Raw genomic sequence first — 27,980 nt, 5'->3', positions numbered from 1 at the left:
GTTTAAGTTAACATTACTGAGGCCTACTCAGTATACAATCAGTCCTTTTAAATGGAATTTTCATCTTCTTCTTAGTTAGCCATTTGAAACTCGGGATGATTTTCTTCGACTCTGGTATTGTGGATCCAAAGGTGACTAAATAGTCTAATGCTGGAAGTCACGCCTTACCATGGGTGTGAAAGGTCATCTCCAGAGAGAGGACTGGTTGGGATGCTTGGGTTTTCACATATACTTTCTGATGTTGCACTTGCGTCCTCAGCCTGGGCCTGTCAGAGATCTTAAGATCCTAACACCTTTGTAGCTTATTTTTAACATTTAGGGCAAGAGATTGGTGGCATGATTTTTCACAGAGGCTTTGAGGACATCTTTGAAATGGTTTATTTGATTTTCCTGTTGACCTCTTGGTTTAGCTAAGCTCAAAGTAGAAAGCTTTTTTTTTTAAGTTCTTCAGCCATGCTTGCAGACGATGTGACCCAACTAATGGGATGGACACAGTGAACTTAAGGACCTGGGTTCGATTCCAACCTCTGGTGACTGTGTGGAATTTTCACATTCTCCCCGTGTCTGCATGGGTTTCCTCTTGGGCAAGTTTTAATAAGATTGAGAGGATAATTGTGCATAACCTCACATCAGCTAGATAGGCACAGTAGATACCAGTTTCATTTAATACTTGTTCCAGATGCATCCTGGTTGGCAGAGAAAATGTGATTTCTATGGTCTGTCTGTCCCTGTGTGATTTATGGGATGGCACTTGTTCTGTGTACTTCGAGTTGAATCATCAGATTTCTGTAGAACCATAATATTATTATCAAGTATACTCTCTTTCTAGACAATCTGGGTCATTTGATTGGTTGACTGTGTTTCATGGATGCACGTCTACCTTAAGATGTCTATTGTCCCTGTCACTCCTTCAGCATGTTCGGTAATGTTTGTAGGCACAAGACCCCAGTGATGTTTGGTGACCTACATGAGGCAATATTGGGATCAAATGTCATTATTAAATAAGTTATGTCATTTTTGGGCAGTTCCATAGCAAAATACTTGTTGGATCAAATGTCACTTGCCCACACATGCTGTGCAATGATTTTCTAGTTATCACTATGTTTTTTTTCTCATCTGAAGATGGGATGTGGGCATTGCTGGCTGGATCAATATTTATTGCCCATCCTGAATTGCTCTTGAAAAGATGGTAGTGAAATACCCTCTTGAAAGACTGCAGTTCTTGTGATGTAAGCACACCCACACTGCTGTTAAGAAAGGAGTTCCAGGAGTTTCGGTGACAGTGGTGGAGAAACAATATATTTCAAAGTCAGGATGGTGTGTGGCTTGGAGAGAATTTCTAGGTGGTAGTATCGCCAGGCAACTATTGCCCTTGAGGTAAAAACAATGACTGCAGATGCTGGAAAGCAAATACTGGATTAGTGGTGCTGGAAGAGCACAGTAGTTCAGGCAGCATCCAACGAGCAGCGAAATCGACGTTTCGGGCAAAAGCCCTTCATCAGGAAGGGCTTTTGCCTGAAACGTCAATTTCGCTGCTCGTTGGATGCTGCCTGAACTGCTGTGCTCTTCCAGCACCACTAATCAACTATTGCCCTTGCCCTTCCAGGTGTTGGTGTTATGGGTTTGGAAGGTGCTGTTCAAACAGCATTGATGAATTGCTGCAGTGCACCTTCTAAATAATACATACTGCTGCTAATGAGCATCAATAACTGAGGAAGTAAACAATGTTGAGCTTCTTGAGTGTTGTTAGAGCTGCATTCACCCAGGCAAGTGAACAGTATTCCATTACACTCCTGACTTGTGCCTTGTGGGATGGTACACAGGCTTTAAGGGAGTCAGAAGGTGAGTCACTCTCCACAGAATTCTCAGGTTCTGACTAGCTTTTCTAACAACTGTACTTATGCGGTTAGTTGAGTTTGATTCCAAGTCAATAATAACCCCCAGAATGTTGACAGTCGGGGTTTCAGTGATGGCAATGCCGTTGAACATCAAGGGGAGATGGTTTGTTTGAAATGGCCATTGACTGCCACTAATATGGAATAAGTGCTCCTTGCCAATTATCAGTCCAAACCTGATTTGTTGATCTTGGTCTTGTTACAAATGGACACAGGCTGCTTTAGTACTTGAGGTGCTGCAAATGGTGCTGAATATTGTTCAATCATCAGCAAACCTCTGAGTTTCTGAGGAAAGAACATTATTGGTGAGTCAGCTAAAAATGGTTAAGCCAAGCATAGTTCCCTGATGAATTACTGCAGCGATGTCTTTGTAATGAGCTGACTGACCTCCAACAACCACAGCCAGTTTGCTTTTCATTAGGTATGACTCCAACCTGTGGAGAGGCATCCCATAGCTTCTCGTTGACTTCAGTCTTGCAATACCTACTTGATGACACACCTTTTCAAATGCTGCCTTGATGTGAAGGGCAATCACTGTCCCCTTCCCTCTTGAGTTCAGGGCTGCAATGAGATCAGGATTTGAGTCCTTGGCAGACCTCCAGCTGAGTGTAACCAAACAGGTAAATGCTGAATAAGTGCCACTTGTTAGCATCAATGATGACACTTTGCTGATCATCAAGAATAGATGGATTTGTCCTTTTTATTGTCAGGATGTATTTGGGCAATTTTCCATAGATGTCAATTCTGTATCTTTAGTGTAACAGTATGGCTGGGACAACGGCAAATCCTAGAACATAACTCATCTACACTATTGCCAGAATTGTTTTCAAGGGCCATAACTTTTTCAGTATCCAGTGCCTTCTGTCATTTTTTGATATCAAATGGTTTGAATCAAACTGGCCTAAGACTAGCATTTTTGATAGTGGAGACAACAAGAGAGGGCCACAATAGATCGTCCACTTGGCACCTTTGGCTGAAGATCTGAGAAATATTTCAACCTTGTCTTTTGCACTGATATGCTATGCTCTCCTGTCATTGAGGATGGGGATATTTATGGAGCTTCTCCTTTAGTTGTTTAATTGTCCACCACCAGTCACGACTGGATGTCTCGCAAACTTTTAAGTATTTTTTCTACTGTACTAAATGAAGAATATTTTGTCTGTCAAAATGAGTGAGCCAAATTGTGCTGCCATTCCTTTAGAGGATTGCTTATTGAACTAGCCTTTTCTGTTCATGTGCCTAGAATTTGCAATTTGTGTTTCAATGAATGAAAATAGCTGCCTTGCAATTGTTTGTGAATGCATTGCCTGAAATGATCATTACTTATTCCATGTAAGGATACAATTGATTGAGATAAAGGTGTACTTTGCTGGTATGCAACACCATGCAGTTAGGAACAAGAAGAGTTAGCAAATACTTAACTTTGCAAATCTGTTAGATTGCTTCTGTATCTGAGTCTTGGAGCTTCTTATCTCAGAAATTGCATCTTTCTGCTGTGTCACATCTTTCTATTCTTGCCCATACAGTTGATTCTGCTATAATGTGGTAGTTCCATTCTTTTGTAACCAAATGTTATCAGAAAATCACATAATACCAGCACTATTTAAATTAATGAGTCTGGAATTGCATTATAACCAATACTCGCTTTAAAGATCCCTAATTTAACAATCGTGTAATAGTGAATTTGTGTTGATGAAATGTGCATGAGAGCAGAACAACCTATTAAGAAGGATGTCTGGACAAACTAAAGAAGGTGACTGATCCATGTTTCAATGACCACGAATCACATAATTAATTGTCTTACCATTAGCATTCCTTTAGAAAAGGAGCAGTCTTCTTGTTTGGGCCCTTACATTCTGCTCAGCCATTTGTAACACATCAATGAAACATATCCAGCTATGCCCATTAGTGAAATGGTGCTGAATACTGTATTGTGTAATCATCAGTGATCATCTCACCTCTGATCTTTTGACTGAGGGAACATCAATGATGAGGCAGCTAAAAATAGTTGAACTAAGCAAATTTCTGAGGAATTCCTGCAGCGATGTCTTTATAATGAGATGAATGACCTCCAGTCACAACAACTCTCTTTCTTTTTGCTAGATGACTCCTCCCCCAGGCAAGAATACTTGTTCCTCTCATGATCCATCAAAGATAGTTGAGTTCATGATCTTCCAGGGCCCATGACATTGAACTAGAAGCAGATGTCCCTACAATTTGAAGAAATGATGTTTTATTGAGTAACAATTCCTTTGTATACTTTAATGCTATGTTTTTGATATGTGTTCTCATTCATACATTATTGCTAGCATGTAACAAACCCGCTTAGATGTCACGGACATTAATTATCCAGGTCAAACTTTGAATATTGTCTGGCCTTTAATATCTAGTTATGTAACCAACGTCATGAGTTTATCAAGTTGCACTGGGCTTTTGTTTAGCACTTTATCCATTCCCAAAGGATTCTATCATCGACAAAGTGGGAATGGGAGTGAATCTAAATTATGATTGATATTCCTCTCTTAAGCCGAAGACATGGCTTATTGATTTACTCGATTCACTTTTTATTCCCATTCCTTACTGAGGTAGCCTGAAGATGTTCCCCAAACCATGGCTTTTGCATTCCAGATTTTGAAATAAATTCCTGGCAAAAAACTTTCAGGTGAAATCAATGCTAGGACAGCACAATAGGGTTTTCTTGTGTTCTTTTGTCCAGAGTTGGTTGAAAATAGACAGCTTTTTTCCAATTCCCTTTCAGTCTCAGCTTTAAATGGAATGTGTCTAAATGCAAGGGATTCAAAAGCTCTTGGATTATAATCATGCACTCATCCTCACTATTTTGTAAGTTCATTTTAAAAATAAACAGAATTTAAATATGACAATATAGAAGAGAGTTTATTTTCTTTGGAATTTCTTTCCATGCTCTTTGGCCATGAGAATTTGATATATTAATGTATGTGTTTATTTCAGGCTGTTTCAAGTTAACAATTGCTTTCTTGGATCAATATCAAACATTTAGGTGAGAGGGATAGGATGATGAGGGAAATTTTAATAAAAGTCATTAGATATTAATGAATGGCAGATTTATAGGTCAATAGGCCAATGCCAGTTGTGTATTAGTCATTCAAAAGCAGAATAGTCCCAAGTTTGATTGTATTTTTTATGCCTGAATTTTGAATCAAAGCCAGGTTGCCAATTTGGGTACAATAGTTTGCCTCAGATTGCCTGGCATATTGATTGGAAAAATTAGTTCCCATGCAGGGACTCTAACTATACATGTTGAATAACGGGTAGAGACAGAACAGAACTTGGCTAGCTGGTTAATCACTGTCATTTACTGGTTTGGTTAGCAACCTTTGGTGACTTTTAGCTGGGGCAGTTCATTGCCATGATTTTTAAGATACAAAATAAACAAATTATATAGCCGTAGTGTGGCACTATTGCAAATCTCAAAAGTCGGTGGAAACTTGCAGAACAGTGATGAAAACTTTTTAGAATTAAATTAAAATATAACCTCCTGGAATGATGACGCAACTTACCCCCTGTGGAGACCACTGGTCTCTGATCAACTCTTAAACCTCCAAGTTTAAGGGTTTATCTAATTATCTGTGGTTGAGAACAGACCATTGACATCTCTTAACAAGAAGGGATACTGTTTTACATAACAAGGTATAATTTATTACATGATAGCAAGAAGCATCAGGACCAGAGATGGCACATCTATATCCATTCAGGACATCATGCAAGGTTGCTTGATTCCCCACCCACTGACTGTGTTTCAGCAAATAATTGCTTCAGAATGATCAACAATGTACAATATCTATATGCTCAATCAATACCGGAAGATCTTTTATCCCTTGGCTGTCTGTTATAGAAAGCGTTGTTCCTGCAAGAGCCAATATTAGGTTTGTTATCTTATTTGGAGGATCTTTAATCCCTTTAATTTACTTAGCACAGGAAACCTTCCTTGCTAGTTCATGTAGTTGTCAGATAATCTTATCTCAAGACCTTTAATCTCATGACTGTCCAAAATGAAAGATATCTACTCTGTTGAAACCATTCTGCTTTGCAGTATCCTGGATTACTTCGAGAATTGAAGATGGATTTATTTTTTGTTGTATTCTTGATGTTCATACTCGGAAATTTCTTGCTTTGATTGTGGCCTGAATATGTAAATATTGGTCCTGCTGTGTGGGATGACATGCAGCTCATTTTCCATTTTATTTAGGTAATTCTTTCCTCTTGATCTGCTGTCACACTTACACTGAAATCAATAAGCCTTATACTTCAAATTGTTGATTAGCTTGGATGTCTTCATTCACCCTCAGCTGTAGATATCTTACTGGTGAACTACGTATTTTCCCATCTTCAGTCACTGGAGCTTTGTTATTCACTGGGACTGACAATACTGCCTTTGATGTGCAATGAATTGAAATATTTTTTGATGATAATAAGAATGGAAAATATTTCCATTGGTTCTGCCAAGTTCCTTTTGATTGACTGTATGAAATAGTTCTCTCAGGCTTACAAAGGTAATCACAATAGATTCCTTTTTCTTTTTGAGTCCTCCCATGAGTCCTAGAAGCCCAATGAAACCTTCTATCACTTGCTCCTTGACCAGTTGGTCAATTCTGTAGTAGTTTTTTAACAGATTGGAGGGTGGCAAATGAAACTCCACTATTTAAAAAAGGAGGGAGACAAAAACAAAGAGAGTTACAGAGCAGATCGTGTTACACCAGCAGTGGGGAAAATGTTAGATTCTGTCATAAAAGATGTGATAACAGAATACATGGAAATCATTAACATGATTGGACAAAGTCAGCATAGGTTTATAAAAGCGTGCTTACTGGAGTTTTTTTTTTGAGAATGAGTAGAGTAGATAAGGGAGAACCAGTGAATGTGGTGTGTTTGAATTTTAAGGAAGTTTTTCTGATAAGATCCCACATAAGAGACCATTGGTCAAATTAAAGCACATGGGATGGTGGTAATGTATTAGTATGGACTCTGAACTGGTTGAAGGACTGGAAACAGAAAGAGGGAATAAATGTTTTATTTTTCCCAGTGGTGACTTAGAGCACACTACTTGAATTGAATTATTTATGCCAGATAGAGAAGGCTTGGATGCGGGAATCAGATACATTATTTCCAAGCTTGCTGATGACATAAAACTGTGTGGGTTTGTGAGTTGTGAGGAGAATGCAAGAAGGCTTCAGGGCAATCTAGATAGGTTGAATGTGTGGGCAAACGCATCACAAATGTGGATACTTTAGAATTTATACCTTTTAGTGCGAAAATAGAAAGACCAATTATTATTAGAATGGTGGTTTATTGAGAGATATGTCTGTGAAAAGGGATCTGGGTCAATGGAAATAAATAAGCAGGTGCATCAAACATTTAGGAAGGCAAATTGGCCTCCATTGTAAAAGGATTTGAGTTCAGAAGTTGGGATTTCTTACTGCAGTTATGTAGGGCTTTGGTAAGACTGGACCAGGAGCATTGTGTGCAGTTTTGGTTTTCCTACCTAAAAGATGATATACTTGCCAAGAAGGGAGAGCAGTAAAGGCTCGAGAGGTTGATACTGGAGATGGCAGGACTGTTTGTTAAAGAAAAATTAGTTTACCTGGGCCTGTGTTCACTAGCATTTAAAGAATGAGGGGGATTTTGATTGAAACATACAAAACTTTAACAAGTCCACACACACTAGATACAGGGAGGATGTCTCCCCTTTTGTGGAGTCTAGAACAAGCGGTCACAGTCTCAGGGTATGGAGTTGGCCATTTAGAACTGAGATGAGGAAACAGTTCTCCACTCAATGGGTGGCCAACATGCGGATTTCACAACCATAGAAGGTAGGTGATATTGTTTTAGATATTAAAGTCATTGGGGGTATGGAGAAAAAGAAGAAACATGACATTCAAATCGAGGATTAGCCATGATTACTTCAAACTACAGAGCGGGCGCTAAGGGTTTCTTAACAAGAAAATATACTTGTTTTACAGAATAAGATGTAGTTTGTGACATGAAAGTAATACTTACAAACAACATTAACTCGATAGGCATAATTCAATGCATCAGGAGGCAAAGATGACATATCTGTCTCCATTGGGACCTTGTATAAGATTGTCTGATTCTTCACTCAATGTCAGTGTACATCAGAATGGGTGGAGCTAATGCAACATCATCAATAACTCTTTCAGAGCCATTACCTTACACAACACTCGTGAGGAAATAATTGACTGACTCTTATTATACAGGCTTACCTTGAGCTGTGTAATTATGGCATGGTTAATGGTTCTGCTAGGAAATGACAGCCAGAGATAAAGTCTTCATGAAAAGGAGAGAAAATTGGAAAACGTTTATTAGAAAACAAAACAAATGTTATTTATTGAACATGGATGAAATTACACATAACAATTTTACCCCAACCATTCTGTACAATTTGGAATTAATTTACTTATTGGCAAGAATGGAGATCTTTTTAATTGTCGTTCCAGAATCCTGATCCAGTAACTAGGCTGAATTCCAGATTAGAATCCTGGATGTGGCTGCCATGGGGCCCTAGAGAGGATTTTCCATGAGGAACTGAATTCAGAAGCCATCTAAATGAACCCTGTACATTTAAGGATGGTGAACGGAAGCCAACAGGAATATCTGAGGCTGTGAGAAAGAGCCCGCGGTTTGCCTTCCCTTGATTCTCCCATTCCATCCCACAACATGGCCTCAGCAGGTGAGGTTAGCACTGCCACTTTAGGTAGGAAGCTCAGGGGGCCCCTTATGATGATGACTCCCTCTGAAGGCTGTACTGGCACAAAATATAATGGGCTGGATTTTCTAAGGAGTGGCCATTACATACATATTGAAACTCTGCTCCTTCTTACGTAAAGAAAGAGCTCTGCACTTCTATGATCAGGACTTCTTTAGAAATACATAACCATACTTTTAAATCTGACAGATCTTGTGAAGTGCAGGATATTCACGGGAATGCAAGCCACTCTTGCTTTTCCACAGCAGCCAGTTACTGTAAAGCAATTCTGTGATTTAAAAGTCCAGCATCACAGTCAGCAACTTGAACAGCTTCTGTGAAAGGGTAAGTACATAAGGTGTGTTAAGGTGCTGGGAGATTCAGGTGCAAAGCAAGCAAGATACCATGAAGGTAGTGGTATGGTGCCAGATTAATACCACAAATCATTCTCTTAGTATTCATGCTCCATCTCCATACAACTCAACAAGCAAACTCAATGTCAGGGTAAACTCAACAAGAAAATCTGAGTGTGTAGCTGGCAGATTCAGTTTGCCAATCACTCTGAAGGAGCTCCATGTTGTCTGTAATTACAAGTAGCCCAGGGCATGGTACACAGGCACCAGCTTAACCTACTTCTCCTCCATGGACATTGGCATCTGACAACTGTCAGCCCATCCTGTACATTCTGGCACTTTGACCAGGCACAGGCATTGCACTCTGGAAACACATGCTTACTTTGCAGGGGACACAAATAACCAGCATTGAAAGGCTGCAGTAGGGACATTACTTTGCATGGGGAAAGGCACCCAGCTCACAGTCTGGATCAGGCTGCATCTCAGGGATGATCACTTACTCGATCAGCGATTGCTCAGTTGCATGCTTGTTGCTAGCATTCCTGCTTTGACTTGCCACGCAGTGCCAATTAGCACAGTCACACAACTCTGGCAGGTTCCCTTGCTGTTCAGCCATCTTGCTGTATGTTACCTTGATACACCAATCTCACACCAGCTCCATGTGCCAACTGCTTACGTGGTAAACACGCTTGCATGAACATCAAGCAGGAAGCCAGCCATTTATCAAACTTTCAGTAGCCCTCAATGAAATCCATGGAAGCACCTGGCAGACAGTGGAACTTGCACAGGAAATCAAGAGCAGCTTCCCAAAATAGTCCAGGTGATTGGCCACAGTCACCCTCAGGTTGGGGGTGGGGGCTGCGGGAGGCGGTGTCAGTCAGGAGTCCATGCTTCAGCAGTTGAGGGAAGGGGCCACAATCTGTCACAACAGGTCAGAGGTAGGAGCTATTGCAGGTGGGAAGATGTACAGGCACCAGTCAGGTGTGTGGGCACATTTTGCATGGGGCTGACCAGGGGTGTTGGTCCAGAAGATGGGTCACAGTCACTCCACCCTCAGAAACTGAGAGGAAGGACAAAGGGGTTTGGGTGAGGGTCAAGTAGTGGCCGAAGGCTCTGGACAGATGCAAAGTCTAATTGTGAAGGTGACAGGCAGGACTTTGAATGGAAAGGCATTGTAAAGAATTACCTGGAAAGGGTGTACTGAGGGAGGGAAGGAATTTTATTAATGGTCAGGAGCACCTTGACTTCCAGGTGGGGAAGGCACACCAGGCGTGGTCACCTCACATTGGCTGTCTCTGGGTGGGAAGGGTAGGCAGCTGTAAGTGAATGTAAATAACTGGGGGTGGGGGGGGGGGGTGGAGATGTGTGAGTGCTACTGGGTTAATGGGATGTGGATATCTGGGGGCTCACTGACTGGGGTCAGGCTGAGGATGGGAGCCACTGGAGGTGAAGCTCTCACTATCCCCTTCTATTGTGTTGGAAATGGAACATGCACAATGGGGAAGAAAATGGCAATGACCACACTCAGAGTGGGCGGGGCAAGGATTTTAATCTGAGGGAAGGAGTTTCAATACACACCGATTTTAAAGGTAAAACACAGATCACAGGCTCCTGAAAGGTCCAGCATACAGGGCTGGGTGCTGCCTACTCCCTGGTCATGTTACAATATTGATCCTCTCTCTAGGTGGCACTTGCCTGGCACAGGCCACTGTTGGACAAATCTTTGGCAGCTCCACCTTTCTGCACAGACAGGTCAAAACCTTAGTTTATCTGGAGGTTCAAATGTGTCACACAGTATTACACAATGTAAACATCTTTGCATTGTTTCCCTGCCTGTACCTGATCTCATAAACTCTTAGCACAAACCTCAAGCCACAAAGTCGGGTTGTGTGGCCATGAACTGTTGGATGATGTGAAATGTTTTGAACACCAATGCAGAGGAACTCAAAAATAGATGTACAAAAGTTACAGTCAACAATGTTTATGTATGTACTATTTAATAACACAAAATAGCCTTCTTCACACGTGCCACCAAAGTACTTTCAATACATTTTCTTCTTTCTCTCAATGGAACCATGTCCTTGGGTTCTGCAGCTTTAAACAATGCATTACAGACTGCATCATGAAGCATAAACAATGTGCTTGCTTTATTTCTGCAGTGTGACTGAGTAGGCATTAGTTCCTTTCAGACAAAGCTTACTCCCTTTCCAAATGCATTACAGACTCTGTTTATAACCATATTTGGGATGCAAACAGGTCAATATTGATGGTTTCTGGGAACTGTGAGCTAACTCTTAGACCACAACATACTGCTGCAGATATCACAAAACGATTTCAACTAGTTCTGTTGCTGGCATCATTTGACAGAAGCCAATTTCAAAAAAATATATATCTTTCACTACCAGGAAAGTAATTTACTACTTCAAAGAAGCAAGAGTTTTGTCTTGTAGGGTTTCTGGTTTGCAATCAGTAATTTACTGATTATTAGGTGGCTTAAATCATCCCCAGAACCCTGGATCTGACACAGGACTTATTTAGGGAACAAGGAATGAAGCAGGCAGTGGACAGGTGTTTCAGGGAAAAAGAATCTCTGTTTATTTAAATACATAAAAATGTAGGTATAATATAAGAAATAAAAGGCAAATGCATAAAATAGTGAAATTAACACAATTATACAGAGGACAGTAATTAAATACACTATCAAATTAAGCAGAGGTTAACACACTATTCAAAGCTAGACAGTAGTTTTAGTCATAGATACCTTCTTCAGGCTTCCTACCATCCGCCTTCCCTTCCCTGCCAGCTAGGTTGGAAACTTTGGGGTCTCAGCAGTTTCAGCTCATCACTGGGCAAAACACAGTTTTAAAGAGCATCCAGTTGCAAAGGTTCTTTCCATTGGTTCTCTTGGCTTGGAACAGACCCATGCGTGGAAACTCTTGTTCAGATAGTGCTTGGTTGGCATCCTCCCTCTTGGATGTCCTTTGTTCCAATTATGCTCTTGGTTTGTCTTCCCAATTCAGCTTTCCTGTTTGACCTCTGAGGTTCTTGGTTCCAAAGATGCTTGTTGTGTCTGGAGCCTGTGGGTAGATTGTTTCTGCAGGAGCTTGATGTTGGAAAAGGCACTTTGTCCACTGGGCTGCCGCTTTCCCAGGATGCTCTGCCCTGAATAGTTCCAGAGCCTACCCTTCGAAATAATCACTTTTTTGAACACATAAGAAGAAATCCTCTCTTCCATCAGGTTCTTGACCTCTGTTACACCCTCCAGAGCATCACATTCACTCTGCCAGTGTCGCGTTGTGGTTGCCATTCTGTCAGGCGTACTGTCTGGCTTATTGATCACCAGCTCCCTGGTTCTGACACTGGGCTTATGTGGTGTGTTGGAAAGCACAGAGGCAGAAGCTTCAGGGGCAAAGAAAACTATAATTTCATAGATAACAAGCAAATTGAATATATGTACAGCAATGGGAAAAAAAATGAATATATCAAAACCCGACTGTTATAGATTCACCAAAATCGAATGTCTGAGACTTGTCTGACAGTTAACTTGAACCCCAATCAACCCTTGCAGCCCAGACTTGTTATTGTGGGTTTAAAATCACAGTGAGTAATTGCTAACTAATGGGTGTCAGAGAAAAGAGAGAGAAACAGAAAAGGAGAGAAGGAAGACACTGATCGGAGCAGCACCTGTAACATCCACTACCATCCAGGACAAGAGGAAAAATCAGCACTCATGGTCCACAGCAGAGCCCACCTATGGCAAGAGACTAAGGACCGGAGCAAGCCAAGCCTGTGTCCTACACCAAGGGTGAGCCCAAAGTCATCGAAACCTTCTGTCCCAGCTTGGTTAGTTAGGATACGAGGAGGTGGGTTGTAGGGCCAGTGGTGCAGAGTATCCCCAGGGAAGGGAAACCGAGTAGGGCTCTGGGATTAGTGAGTTTTGCTTCCTTCTTTCTCTCTCTCTCTCTCTCTCTCTCTCTATTTTCTCTGAGACTCATTAGCTAACAATTACTCACTGTGATTTTAAACCCACGATATCACGTCTGGGCTGCACGGATTGACTGAGGTTCAAGTTGCAGGAAAATCAATATCTTGGGCAAAAGCCCTTTATCAGGAATGAGCAGGGAGTCTCCGGGGTGGAGAGATAACTGGGAGGGAGTTGGGGTTGGGGAGAAGGTAGCCAAGAGTACATATGGCGGATGAAGGTGATAGGTCGGAAAAGCTTCAGGGCAGAGGAGATGACCTGGAGATTGCAGTGAGAGAGAGACTCACTGAAATCCTTGTAGAGAGCGGAGGATAGCTTCTTCAAAGTATGCATCCTTGCAAGAGGATTCATGGTAAGGTTAAAATCAACTAGGCGAAGGTGAGGATTGCAGATGCTGGAGATCAGAGTCTAGATTAGAGTGGTGCTGGAAAAGCACAGGGTTTTCCTGCTCCTCGGATGCTGCCTGACCTGCTGTGCTTTTCCACCACCACTCTAATCTAGACTCTGATCTCCAGCATCTGTAGTCCTCACCTTCGCCTGGGGTTCAAGTTAACTGTCAGAACAAGTCTCAGACATTCGATTTTGAACTATAATAGTTGGATTTTGAAATGTTCACTTTTTCTTCCCAATGCTGTACATATATTCAATTTTCTTGTTACCAATACAACTAGACTTTTCTTTGCTTTTGAAGCATGTCTCCAGTGAATTCAAGTGCACTGCATTCCACTACATAGGCCGTGTCAGAACCAGGGAGCTGGTGAGCAATAAACCAGGCAGCACTCCAACAGTCTGTATACATTTGCCCTAAACTCCCAATAAAACATTTATTCCTGTGTGATTGTCACAATATATTATTCATGCAAATACAGTTGCTCCTAAAAGCAAATATTTTTCATGCATGGGTTCATATTTTACACTGCAGAGATATTGAAGCTTCAGCCCTGATGGGTACATTTTAATTCATTCATAGTGTAATTTATACATTTCCAATAACGTTTTCTAATAATTCCTAAATAATAAGCAACCAAAAATAAAAATCCCCTTGAAAATACGTCCGACGATAAGATCAAATGCTTTACAAATGTATTTGAAAATGCAACTAAGGAAAAAAGCATTTGTGTTGCAAATGCACTGAAGAGATCATTCTCTCCTCTTCATGTGATCGTTGCCTTTGATTTTACCCTTTGTAGTGATGTATGCTTTTGGATTTAGTAATTAGTTAAGTACATTTATCATGAAGCATGTTCAACTCTCAACCTAATGAATGCATAAACAGAGAGCCTGTTGACAGACAATTTACATTCCCACAGAAACTAAGAGTGCAGTACTGTATTTTTGGCAGTAACTCTTAATGGGTCAAATGGCCTCTTCTGAAGTGCATAATTTCTGATTCTAAGTGTTGAGACTGTGGACTGAAGAAATGAAAGCATCCTGGGATAGGGAAAGAGGTTTATTTTCACTCATCAGCAGAATTCTTTTAGTTTTCATAGTTATTGTTGATATTTCTTACTAAGCCAGCAGATGGGCCAAAAACCAAGTAGATGTGCCTGTTTGGAGCAAATATTGGAGAATCTTGAATGCTTTTTTGTAGAAGAGTTTTCTTTCATGCATACTTTTCAAATAGAGTGAGTGGACAGCAGTTTAGTTTGAGTTAGGTTAGCTGTGTTCTGTGTATGCCAGCACACAGGTTTAAAACACATGGTAGTAGGAAAGTTATGAGTTCCATAAATTTCTCTTTTGCTCTATATTGCAATGGATAGAGAAATTACAGAGACCTGTAGTGTACACTGAGAGTGGTTTCCCCACATCCCTGTGTTAATGTACGTAACAGGTCTGCCTCTGCTTAATTGATTTGTCCCACATTCAGCTTTTGGGCGATGCCCATTTAATTAGTATGAGGCAGAATTTTGGTGTGTCTTCAAGAGGGGGTCTCACTCATTGAGCTGCAAGGCAAACAGACCACCACACAATAGTGCAGCAAGGTCACCGGCTATCGCTGGTCCTGTAAGTGGGACAAGGAGTCAACAATAACTAGGAAAGCTAAAAGGATTCCCCTGATAAGTGAAAATAAACCTCTATCCCTATCCCAGGAAGAATTCATTTTGTCAGTTCATATTCTTAACTCCTAGGATCAGAAAATCATATAGTATGGAAGAGGCCCTTTAGTCCATCAATAATTAGTGCCAAAAATACACCAATGCACTAAATACACTTTTACTTGCTGTGAGAACATAGAACATAAAACATAGAACATAGAACAATACAGCACAGAACAGGCCCTTCAGCCCACGATGTTGTGCTGAACTTCTATCCTAGATTAAGCACCCATCCATGTACCTATCCAAATGCCGCTTAAACGTCGCCAATGATTCTGACTCTACCACTCCCACGGGCAGCGCATTCCATGCCCCCACCACTCTCTGGGTAAAGAACCCACCCCTGACATCTCCCCTATACCTTCCACCCTTCACCTTAAATTTATGTCCCCTTGTAACACTCTGTTGTACCTCGGGATAAAGTTTCTGACTGTCTACTCCTATCTATTCCTCTGATCATGTTATAAACCTCTATCAAGTCACCCCTCATCCTTCACCGTTCCAACGAGAAAAGGCCGAGAACTCTCAACCTATCCTCGTACGACCTATTCTCCATTCCAGGCAACATCCTGGTAAATCTTCTCCGCACCCTCTCCAAAGCTTCCACATCTTTCCTAAAGTGAGGCGACCAGAACTGCACACAGCACTCCAAATGTGGCCTAACCAAAGTCCTGTACAGCTGCAACATCACTTCACGACTCTTGAATTCAATCCCTCTGCTAATGAACGATAATACACCATAGGCCTTCTTACAAACTCTATCCACCTGAGTGGCAACTTTCAAAGATCTATGTACATAGACCCCAAGACCCCTCTGTTCCTCCACCTGACTAAGAACCCTACCATTAACCCTGTATTCCGCATTCTTATTTGTTCTTCCAAAATGGACAACCTCACACTTGGCAGGGTTGAACTCCATCTGCCACTCCTCAGCCCAGCTCTGCATCATATCTAAGTCCCTTTGCAAACGACAAATGCCCTCCTCACTGTCCACTACTCCACCAATCTTCGTATCATCTGCAAATTTACTGACCCACCCTTCGACTTCCTCATCCAAGTCATTAATAAAAATTACAAACAGCAGAGGACCCAGAACTGATCCCTGCGGAACTCCACTTGTAACTGGGCTCCAGGCTGAATATTTACCATCTACCACCACTCTCTGACTTCGACCGGTTACCCAGTTTTCTATCCAATTGGCCAAATTTCCCTCTATCCCATGCCTCCTGACTTTCCGCATAAGCCTACCATGGGGAACCTTATCAAATGCCTTACTAAAATCCATGTACACTACATCCACTGCTCTACCCTCATCCACATGCTTGGTCACCTCCTCGAAGAATTCAATAAGATTTGTAAGGCAAGACCTACCCTTCACAAATCCGTGCTGGCTGTCCCTAGTCAAGCAGTGTCTTTCCAGATACTCATAAATCCTATCCCTCAGTACCCTTTCCATTACTTTGCCTACCACAGAAGTAAGACTAACTGGCCTGTAATTCCCGGGGTTATCCCTATTCCCTTTTTTGAACAGGGGCACAACATTCGCTACTCTCCAGTCCCCTGGTACCACCCCCGTTGACAGTGAAGACGAGAAGATCATTGCCAACGGTACTGCAATTTCCTCTCTTGCTTCCCACATAATCCTAGGATATATCCCGTCAGGCCCGGGGGACTTGTCTATCCTCAAGTTGTTCAAAATGTCCAACACATCTTCCTTCCTAACAAGTATCTCTTCTAGCTTACCAGTCCGTTTCACACTCTCCTCTTCAACAATACGGTCCCTCTCGTTCGTAAATACTGAAGAGAAGTACTTGTTCAAGACCTCTCCTATCTCTTCCGACTCAATACACAATCTCCCACTACTGTCCTTGATCGGACCTACCCTCGTTCTCGTCATTCTCAGCTTTCTCACAAACGCATAAAATGCCTTGGGGTTATCCTTGATCCTATCCACCAAGGATTTTTCATGCCCTCTCTTAGCTCTCCTAATCCCTTTCTTCAGGTCCCTTCTGGCTATCCTGTATCCCTCCACTGCTCTGTCTGAACCCTGTTTCCTCAACCTTATGTAAGCCTCCTTCTTCCTCTTTACTAGACATTCAACCTCCCTCGTCAACCAAGGCTCCCTCACACGACCATTTCTTTCCTGCCTGATAGGTACATACATATCAAGGACACGTCGTATCTGCTCCTTGAAAAAGTTCCACATTTCCACCACACCCTTCCCTGACAGCCTATGCTCCCAACGTATGCTCCTCAAATCCTGTCTTACAGCATCGTAATTTCCCTTCCCCCAATTGTAAAATCTACCTTGTTGTGCGCACCTATCTCTCTCCATAACCAAGGTGAAAGTCACAGAATTGTGGTCACCATCACCAAAATGTTCACCCACTAACAAGCCCATCACTTGTCCCGGTTCATTACCGAGTACCAAATCCAATATGGCCTCCCCTCTGGTTGGACAATCTACATACTGAGTTAGAAAAGCTTCCTGGACACACTGCACAAACACCGCCCCATCCAATCTACTTGATCTAAAGAGCTTACAATCAATATTTGGGAAGTTGAAGTCGCCCATGACTACGACCCTGTGGCTTCTGCACCTTTCCAAAATCTGTTTCCCAATCTGTTTCTCCACATCTCTGCTGCTATTGGGGGGCCTATAGTAAACACCCAACAAGGTGACTGCACACCCACTCAAATACTAATCACTTACCTTCCCAACCAGCTCTGCGCTCCAACCTCACTTCCGCCAAGCTCGCGCCGCTCTCTGCGGTGAAAGGTCTCCCGGGTTTGCTTTTACTCGGCCGCTGCTCCCACTCAAATGACCGTTGGTGTAAAAGGGTGAGTATTTATACTCACTGTTCTCCTTCCTGGCTGCCCCTCTGCTTGCCGTCACTTCCTCTGCTGCTCCCGCTCTTTCTGTGAAGAGAGAGAGAGAAAAAAACACCGCTGCCCGCTACAGGTAAGTAATTTTAAAACAAACTGTCTTACCTTAGCTGTAGTCTTCCGCGTTCGCTTTTACTCAGCCGCTGCTCCCACTCAAATGTAAATTGAATTCAGGGATTCACTTAGGGTTCATCTGGCAGGCTTTAGAAGGTTTTGGCCATCTTGGGGAGGGTAAGGGAAGGGTGGATGCAGGGACATTAAATCTGGGGAGGAGACTCTGACTGGCACCAACACAAATAACCTCCATCTTTTAACTAGCTAGAGACCTGCAAGGTTAAACTTGCTCACTGCACATTGAGTGTCACCCTGTCCAGTTGCCCGTTTGTTCAAAGCAATGACAGAGTTAGACTTTTAATTAGGCATTAATTGCTCATTTGTGAGCCTTAGTTGGGTCACAAGTGGACAATTGACAAAACATCTCATATGTTGCTCATAGATTCTTGTGAGTGGGTGAGCAGACAGCTGAAGACATGAGGATGACATAATTTAAGTGCCTGTTTGCCCATCTTGTAAAATTCAGCTCCTCTCAATGAGTTTATTGAGTCAAATTCTGTAACAAATTGTTTAAGCTTTGCAGAAAATTAAAAATGAAAGTTTGAGAGAGAATACATGTCAAGGGAATAGATATGAATAACTCTGATATTGGTGTAACACTTGCATGTGCTCATCAGTGAGAATTTACATTTTGGAATATTTGTGATGCACATCCATTATTTTTCATGGTAATGTGCATAAATAACTCCCAGAGCTCATTGATATTTTTACATTCTTACTGTGAGCCAACAGTAAAAACTAAGCAATCACAAATTGTTAACTCATTGGGATCTTGGGTATCCTATATTTCAGTCAATGGCATTATTCCAATAGAATCCATTTTTGTAATTACATTTAATTGCTAATAGTTGAAGTTACTAATACCATGGGTCTGGGTGTGGTGCTTAGTGGTCATGATGAAAATAGCAAAGCATAAAGGTGCATGTGAAGGTTATGTTCAAGGTTACATTGTTTTTTGTCACTTCTCTGATACTGTCCTGGAAACAGTATTTCTGTAAATGGAAACATAGCAACTTAGTTCTTCCAAAAATGGTCATACATGCTATCCTTATCACACCCTGATCACAGTTTCTTCTCTCTGATGACTTACCACATGCTGACCTTGACTCCATACATTTCTCTAGAGTTTACGTAATTCTAACATCTTAGTGCTGCATGTATTAAATTAAATTTCAGTACTTCATCCATCAGATGTTTGCATTTGTGCTCACCTTTCATGAGCATGCAGCCAGTTGACAGCATGTTCAGCACTGGGTTGCACACCTCACTCATGTTGATGCATCTGTTTGAACGCTGCCTGTCGCACTGCGAATAAGCACAGGGATATCATGCATTATGATGCCCATTCCTGTTCATGGGAATGTTCAAATGTTTAGCCTGGTGTGTCATATTCTGTCCCTGACTCAAGGTCTCCCATCTAGCAAGACTCTGCTCCGAGACTCTTAAGGTAATAATTTAATATATCCTGAGATAAAATTTCAAATTTTAATTTTTCAAAATGCATTCTAAGAAATTACTATAAGCCATGTCTTGTTTTGAGTTTAAGAATAATTTTATTTTACTCTTCAGTGTCCTTTTAGTGTCCTTGCTTGTACATGCCAATTAATCACATATTAAATAGCCATTGGAACTTGGATTTAGCATTCATTTTGGTGAGTATTTGGATCTCAACATCAATGTAAATTTAGGCCCAATGTGAAGTGACTGAAATGAAATGGGTGAGATAGCTGTTGATTTTATTCCTATGGAGCGATAAGGAAGCAAGCTCACAATTCATGGCTGAATGCATGTGGGAATCATGCATGAGAACTAAGCTCTGAGAATCTGGATGCATTGCAGCAAAAAAAACTTGATGACCTTACTTGAGTGATAACATCAGTATGTATACCTTCAAATGCCATATTTTACTCATTGCACAGCGCTCATCCAGACACTGCTTAATTCACCACACCTTCATCGCTGAGCTACCAACAATCCCTAGCATTCTATACTCGGACCCAAAGTTCATTTCTTTGCAAGTTTAGCAGTGTTGCAATCCTATTCTATTCAACTACAAAAGTTACATCAATCAAACATTTAAAGACACGCCCCCAAGACCTTGTGCAAGACTGTTTCTTCATCCAAAGACTATGTGACATCATCAGATAGGATGGAACTCAGTACCCCTCAACATTAACTCTTTCAAAACTGTTACCTTATACAATACATTCCCCCTATATATAAAACCACCTACTCCATTCCCCCAAATCTCTGACTTCACAAATTCAGACATTCCAGACAGTCCACAATTCTCTTTTCTCTTAGTAGATTTTTTGCTTGAGGAGTGCTGACCTTGATTCTGATTTTGACCTTGATTGGCCTGTGAGCCTTTACTATTATAATATTCCTCAGTGAGTTTATCCCAATCAGACAGTAGGGGATGGTTATTCCCTCAGCTGCAAACACAATATAGGATAATTGAAAGTCCACTGACTCTTACATTATTGCAGGTTGGGTTCTCCTATCCATACCCATTGCCAAGTGGAGCAAAGTGGCATTTATTATAGCCTGTTGCTGGCAATAAGACTGATGCTTTTTTTACAAATATCTTTGCAGTCCAGCAGATTGTGGGATCAACCTTTTTGCTAGGATAAAAAGACACGACACTAGTTTTCTCTCCATCAACAAATTCTGTTAAGGCACACTGGAGTGGGTTGCTTGATAATTTATCAAGACTGTGTAAACTAAGCATGTCTTCATGCTTGGTTCCCCCACTTGACAGTGGCTATCTCTGAGCTAAACAAAAATCACACAACACCAGGCTATAGTCCAACAGGTTTATTTGGAAGCACTAGCTTTCAGAGGGCTGCTCCTTCATCAGGATAGCCATCTGATGAAGGAACAGTGCTCTGAAAGCTAGTGCTTCCAAATAAGCCCCTTGTACTATAACCTGGTGTGGTGTGATTTTTTTACTTTGTACACCCCAGTCTAACACCAGTACCTCCAAATCATATCTCTGAGCTGATTCGGTGCTCAACTACAAAAGTGGCTGCAAACTGTATGAAAAGACATGTTTTCAAGCTGTGGTTCATTGCCTTACATCAGGAATCCAGTGTGAAGTGAATATTTCATGCAAGAGCCTGCCGATTGCCTCTGTAGAAAATATAGCTGCCAGCAATGAGATAAGATTGTCCATCAAACATTTGTTCACAGGAATTTGCATTGCTTGGGAAGTTAGTGGGAATCAATTACTCTTGGTATTCATACGTGTAACTAACACAATTTTCATAGACAGCTATATGGTCCTTAACCTCCTTTGAGACCTGTGGCCACTACACTGATGATTGAGATCTGGTTCTGCACTGGGTGATATCCAAATGCCCTGGCGCATTTTACTAAGATATTTTGCTGTAGCAAAGCCAGAATGACAAGCATTCCATCAGACACAAGCAAATCTCTCACAATTGTGAAATATGGTCAAGTGTATGAAGACATGGTTTAATCCCTCGGCCTTTGTTCTGACCAACATTTAACACAGTACTGACAAATGGTGTCTCATTTTCGGTCCTTCATTTGTTTCTGTTATATTTGATTGAATCTACTTTGTGTCGCTGGCCATGATGCCACAATAGCCACCCTACACCACTGAATTTCATTAACAAATTCCTCATCATCCATTGTAAAATAGTCAACTGTAGCACTGGAGATCATATTGTCTGTAACTTGCCTTGTATGTGGAGGTGCTGGTGTTGGACTGGGGTGGACAAGCTCTGAAGTCACAGGACACCAGGTTATTGTTCAACAGGTTTATTTGAAATCACAAGCTTTCAGAGTGTTGCTCCTTCATCATGTGTAGACTTCACCTGACAAAGGAGGAATGCTCAGAAAGCTTGTGATTTCAAATAAATCTGTTGGAATATAACCTGGTGTTATGTGACTTCTGACCTATATCTGATCTGTATCAGAATCTTGATACATATGGAGACAGTTTGCCAATTCTTTCTCATTTAAGAGACAGATGATGGTTTATACCCCATCCCAATGAGCACATTAAAACTCTTATGTGCCCATCTCACTGAGAGGGCCTCCATCTCTATAACTGTATAGTGCATCTCTGTGCCTGACAATGCTCTGGCTACATAATACATGGGTCTCTTTCTCATAGTTTTCAACTTTAATTTTTATCAGGAGATACTACAGTCTTAGAAGTTCCCTGTTGAATGGTTTTCACCAAAACATCTTCAGTGGTTTGTATTGACCTCTGCCACAAATGTTTTGCTGAGTAGATTAGTATCAAAGTATGTGAGTCCAAAAACTGAAGTTCATGTTTTCCATTCAATGTTTGAGTCATGGGACTGCACTACATGTAGGGATTTTCTTGTAAATGCGATTGGTTCACCTTTTTGTCGTAGCATGCCTCCAGATTTTTCTGTGAGGCATCGATCACCAGGGGAGTTGAGTCCCTCAGTTCATAAAATTCTGTTTGATACTTCAGGTAGTGACTGTTTCAGTGCTTCAAAGAGGTATTGTGCCCCCCACCCCCACCCCCTGTACTAGAGGGATGGCACTTCCTTTCTCAATAATTCCATGAGAGATGAAGCAAAGTGAAACTGAGAATATATAGCATGCAAGAAATTAAAGAGATTTAAATAACTTCAAAGATGACTGAAGGAGTAGGTGTGACTTTTAGGTCCTTTGATTTCCTTGGATCAAGATGTATGCTGCACTGGAATAAATAGAACTAAAAATTTGATCTGTGATACCTTAACGTGACATTCCTGACTGTTGAGCAGCAATCTCATTGTGTGCAGCTTGCAGCAATAAGTTCAGATTGTGGATAAATTCTTACTTTTTTCTTCCTACCACAGCAATATCATCAGTGGGACTGATCTATCCTGGTTCAGGGGTTCAATGAGAGTTTGAAAGAAAATTTGGCAAACACATGATTTCAAGGAGAGTTGTTAAAAACAGCATTATCCAAATGGCATAAGAACGCCATAAGCTCTTGGGATTTCTCTGCAAGATGTATTGACCAATAATCATCCTTGACATCAAATTTCAAGAAGAATTTCACACCGTTATTAAGGGGTATTATGGTTCAAGATGTATTCTCAAATATCCTTCCTTATTTATGTGCGTCCTGTTGAGATATGCTAGTTTGCTGAGTCTTGTACTCTTTTAATAATTCCATCATGGCTCTTGTTTTTCACATGGACATTGCACTAATATGGTTTCTCAATTGGCAGGGTAATATTTTCCTTAAATTCAGATTGTGGACATGTTTTTACAATATTACAGAATGTTATACCTCCCATGAAATTGCCAGTTCTATCAACATACTCTGGTACTTTGGTGAATCTTGAATTGAAGTAGGAGGCAAAGTTTCTGAACTTGACTTGTTATTTGATGTCTGATTCATTCTATGGATTGTGAGTACTGTTAAGTCTTGGCAAGCAAGTAGATGTATAATTGCCAGTCCAGCAGTGTCTACAATACAGAGTGTTTGCAATGCCCATGTGGATTGTTTGTACTTGCAACACAACATTATTGATCCTGCACATGAAGCTCTCAACTTTGCACATTGTTTCAGCTGCACTCTAGCTTCCTTTATATATACCACTGCGATTTTGATGAATAATCATTTTGACAGCTATGGAATTGGATTACATCTTTTCTTTTTCTATATTAATGATTGTGGACTGAAGTATGAAAATACTTTTTAAATGAGGACTGTTGACAGATTACTGCACTTCTTAAAAGAAAGTAATCTGACACTCATTGTAAGTAATGTGAACCCAGTTCCTTGTTCAAGCAGTAGTGGAAACCTGGTTTGCAGAAGTCGTGGAGCTGAGGAGTGTCTGTCAAATGGAACTTTGGCCAGCAGTAATTAGCTAAATGGTCTGTGGGCTGGTGACCAATGACTTCTGCCTGCTATGTGCTTGGTTCCTGCGAAGCTGAACAACATGGAGGTGTGAATGTTTTGGCAGGAAACACTGGACCTCTGGAGGAGAAGGAATTACTTTTGCTATGCAGTAAAAAGCATCCCAAGCACAAAGATAGTCATATTATTTCTCTTTTCCAGTTGCTGAAAGCTGTGACTATTAATGGATAGGTTCAAGACATCTATAAGTGGGAATCAGTAAGCTGTGCCTCCTGCAGATAAGTGAAGGAAGATCGAGAAAGAAAAACACTTTGATCAGCATAAGAATCATCTGTGCAAACCCTGAGGATATGGAGCACTGAACTGCCTTCCCAATCTTTTCTGATACCCACAGCACCTATGTTTCTTTTCCTATCTGAGTATATCTGTATGAGTGTATCAAGTGTGTGCTTGTAAGGGGGTTGTAACTTTAGCCAGTAAAGTTGTATGTTGACAATTCTTAATTGTATTTGAAGTAAATCATCATTCATGTAAACTGTAGGAACTTGGTCAGTGCTTTCTGTTAACCTGGCTCTGAAATTCACTTTTCCTGAAATTCAGGAAAATAGGGAAGTTCTACATAATTTTGAAAACCTTATACATTTGTGATGGCTGTGGGAGTAGCAGGTCTTCACTTTCACTGTGCTACCCCAGTGAGGCTTAACAACTTCTTCATGAACTAATTTCACCCTGTCTCCAGAAGAGAGCTTTTCTCGAGCCTGGGAGAAAGTTAAAATTTAAAACAGTAAATTTATGTAAAATGCTAATTTCAAACAATCAATGCTAGATTTTACAAAAGAAACTAACCCGTAATATTCACCGGCTTAATCATCAACATCTTAGGTTTGCCCTCTGTTTCAGTGACACTCTGTGGATGGACCACATTAAAATACCAGTTCAGAGTCAGATTAAACTCCTGCACTCATCAACTTGAATTCATGTCATTTAGACAGAAGCCTAAAAAATCCATGCATTACTTAATGAGCAGATGCAGAGGAAAGTGCTGATTATCTGATTTCTCAGATAGGAAGCTACCAAACAAAGTTATTGAGTTGCTGGCAGCAATCCTCACCAACTCTTCCCCCCCCCCCCCCCCATGGAAATTGTCCAGAAGGAATTTCTAGACAAGTTGAAGAGCTACGATGGTTTTTCTCATTTTGACCGACTGTGTGCTGTGAAAGAGGCACTGTTCTTAAAATGGCATAGTCACTTTTATTCAATGCACGTTGAATCCATATCACTGTTGTATGGTTTATATTTCCAGGTACTTGCTACTGGAAGCTTGTGAATGGCATATTCTATGGCCATCAATTCTCCTTTGTAGGCTGAGTCTAAGTGCCTCTCCTACCTATCAATGGTAGGAGTTGACCACCACAGAGTTAACAAGAAGAGGTTGCATTCTTATACCCCAGGTGTAGTTTGCCTTTTGATCAACTTGCTCAGACATGATGTTGCACACTTCTGAGGCAGGTGGGATTTGAAATAAGACCAGCTGGCCCAGCTTTAGTGACATTACCACTGCACCACAAGTGTCCTAAAAACATTGCCAAGATTCAAACTTAGGTCTCATCTGTTAGGCAGGCACATAAACCGATTAAGCCCCAGTGCCAACTGTAAGAACCTATGGAATTCTGTATGACAGAAAGTTATTGGAGCTAGTTTATTAGATATAATCAAGAGGGAACTGGTCATGGCCCTTGTGGCTAAAGGGATCAAGGGGTATGAAAAGAAATTGGGAGAGGAATACTGAAATTGCATGATCGGCTATGATCATATTTGAATGGTGGTGAGGGTCAAAGAGCCGAATGGCCTACTCCTGCACTTATATTGTATGTTTCTATAGTGTATTGCATGACAACTATTGGTACAGTTATTATTAACTAGTTAGGTAGAATTACAAATGCTAGAAGCTAGGTATCTCAGAATTATTTCCATTAGGAACACGTGCAAGACAAACTGTTTTTCCATCTAGAGGCTGTGTAACATCATCATATTGGGTTGAGCTCAGTTCAATTCAACATTAAGTTTTTCTGACCAATTACCATGTGATACACTCATTTTTTTCATTCCCTCATGGAAGAAGTGGATTTATACTGACCTCTGGTACATGGGCTCTGAGAGTCTGGGGTGTAAAGCCTTAGGGTCTAGATTAGAGTGGTGCTGGAAAAGCACAGCCAGTCAGGCAGCATCTGTGGAACAGGAAAAATGACATTTCGGGCAAAAGCCCTTCATTCGGTCCTGATGAAGGGCTTTTGCCTGAAACATCGATTTTCCTGCTCCTCGGATGCTGCCTGACCTGCTGTGCTTTTCCAACACCACTCTAATCTAGACTCGGATTTCCAGCATCTGCAGTCCTCACTTTTGCCTTGTAAACCCTTAGGCCTACATTCACCTCTTCAAGTACAAGGAGTTGCATCTGCACCCACTAGAATAGTTAAATATCTATATTCCTTGGAAAAAACATTGTGTACATGTACATGTCCTGTTCGAGTCTACACTTTTATACATTTCTTATTGTAAAAAAGGAAAATTTTTTTGAATATTACAACAAATACAAAACCAAACAATTCAAACCAATGTTAAAATAACACTAATTACATGGATAAATAATAACTAATAACTAACTAAAAAATAGGGAAATCATAACAATAATAATAATAATGATCACACAGCTCAACAAAACAAAGCAATAGCCCTTGACCTTTGAGCACATAAACTTATACATATTCATATGTTCGTAGTTCCTCCTCTCTGGATACGAGATTCATTAAACAGAATTGCTATGGCTATATAAAGGGTCTTACTCATACGATGGATAAATCTGTACCCAGGTAGTCCAAAAAGAGCTGTCGCATTTTATAAAAATTCTCAGTTTTATGGTGCAGCATACTCGTAAGGAAGTCCAAGGCGATGTGCTCCATGACTAGTTTATGCCAGTCTGCCAGTCCTGGGGGATTTTCAGATACCCACCCGAACAAAATATTCTTTCTTGCACAAGAAGTGAGGATACTGAAAAGGCTTTTTTTTATTTGCATCAGTTGGAAGTGAATCAATAACACCAAAAAGAATGGGTCGACATTTTATGCTCCCATGACGACACAATAATGGTTCCAGGGATGTGTAATTTCAGTTAAATGTGGAGTTGTAAAAAGTTGGGTTTGTTCTCCTTGCAGCATAGCTGCTAGATTGAATAGTGGTGTTCAAACTCATGAATTCAAAATCATTGATTAGAAAAATTGGTTCTGGTGTCAAGAAGGTCAGTAACTAGAGGACTTAAATTCCAATCAATTGGCAAAGAACCAGAGGGCAACAGATTTTTAGACTCTGCAAAACTCAGGTCTTCAGTTTGGCTGATGGACAAGGGAATAAAATATAAAGGTTTTTTTTGCAGTGAGTCCCAATAGATGAATGATTGAAGATCTCCGCAACATTATCGGTTTTACAGTTTGAGATGGGTACCTGTATGAATAATTGCTGATGCACTTTGGAGAATTGAAGTTGAAAAGGCATCTCTGTTCCTGTCAGAGGGGCAGCTACGGCATAAATTTTTAAAAGAAGAATGATCGATGTAATTAAAAGTGAAAACTTAGTTTTGGTGTAAGGTATTATATTTTCTGAAATTTAAATTTCAGAAACATATTCTCTGACAGGTATGGAACAGATAACAGAGACAGTTGGAACATCTCTTCTGTAATGTGTTGTGTGATTATTAAATCCTAGCTGGAGGAAAGAGAGGTAGAGAGAGGATACAGGTCACTATACTCCCCACAAAATATGGCAACTGCCTCTCAGGCACCGTTTGATCTCTTCTCCTTTTCCATTCTCCTTAAGATTTTTCTCTTGCTATTTGTAACACTATGCTGTTAATCACAGTAAAGGAAAAGCAAAACACTGCAGAAATTGGAAATATGAAAGAAAAACTGAAATTGATGTAAGTGTTCATTAGAATCCCTAAGTGTTGAAGTTGGCCATTTGGCCCATCAAATCCACACCAACCCTCCAAAGAGCATCCC

The sequence above is a fragment of the Chiloscyllium punctatum genome, chromosome 45 (genome assembly GCF_047496795.1).
Source record: "Chiloscyllium punctatum isolate Juve2018m chromosome 45, sChiPun1.3, whole genome shotgun sequence".
In the NCBI taxonomy this organism is placed as follows: Eukaryota; Metazoa; Chordata; class Chondrichthyes; order Orectolobiformes; family Hemiscylliidae; genus Chiloscyllium; species Chiloscyllium punctatum.
This window is presented reverse-complemented; position numbering follows the sequence as displayed.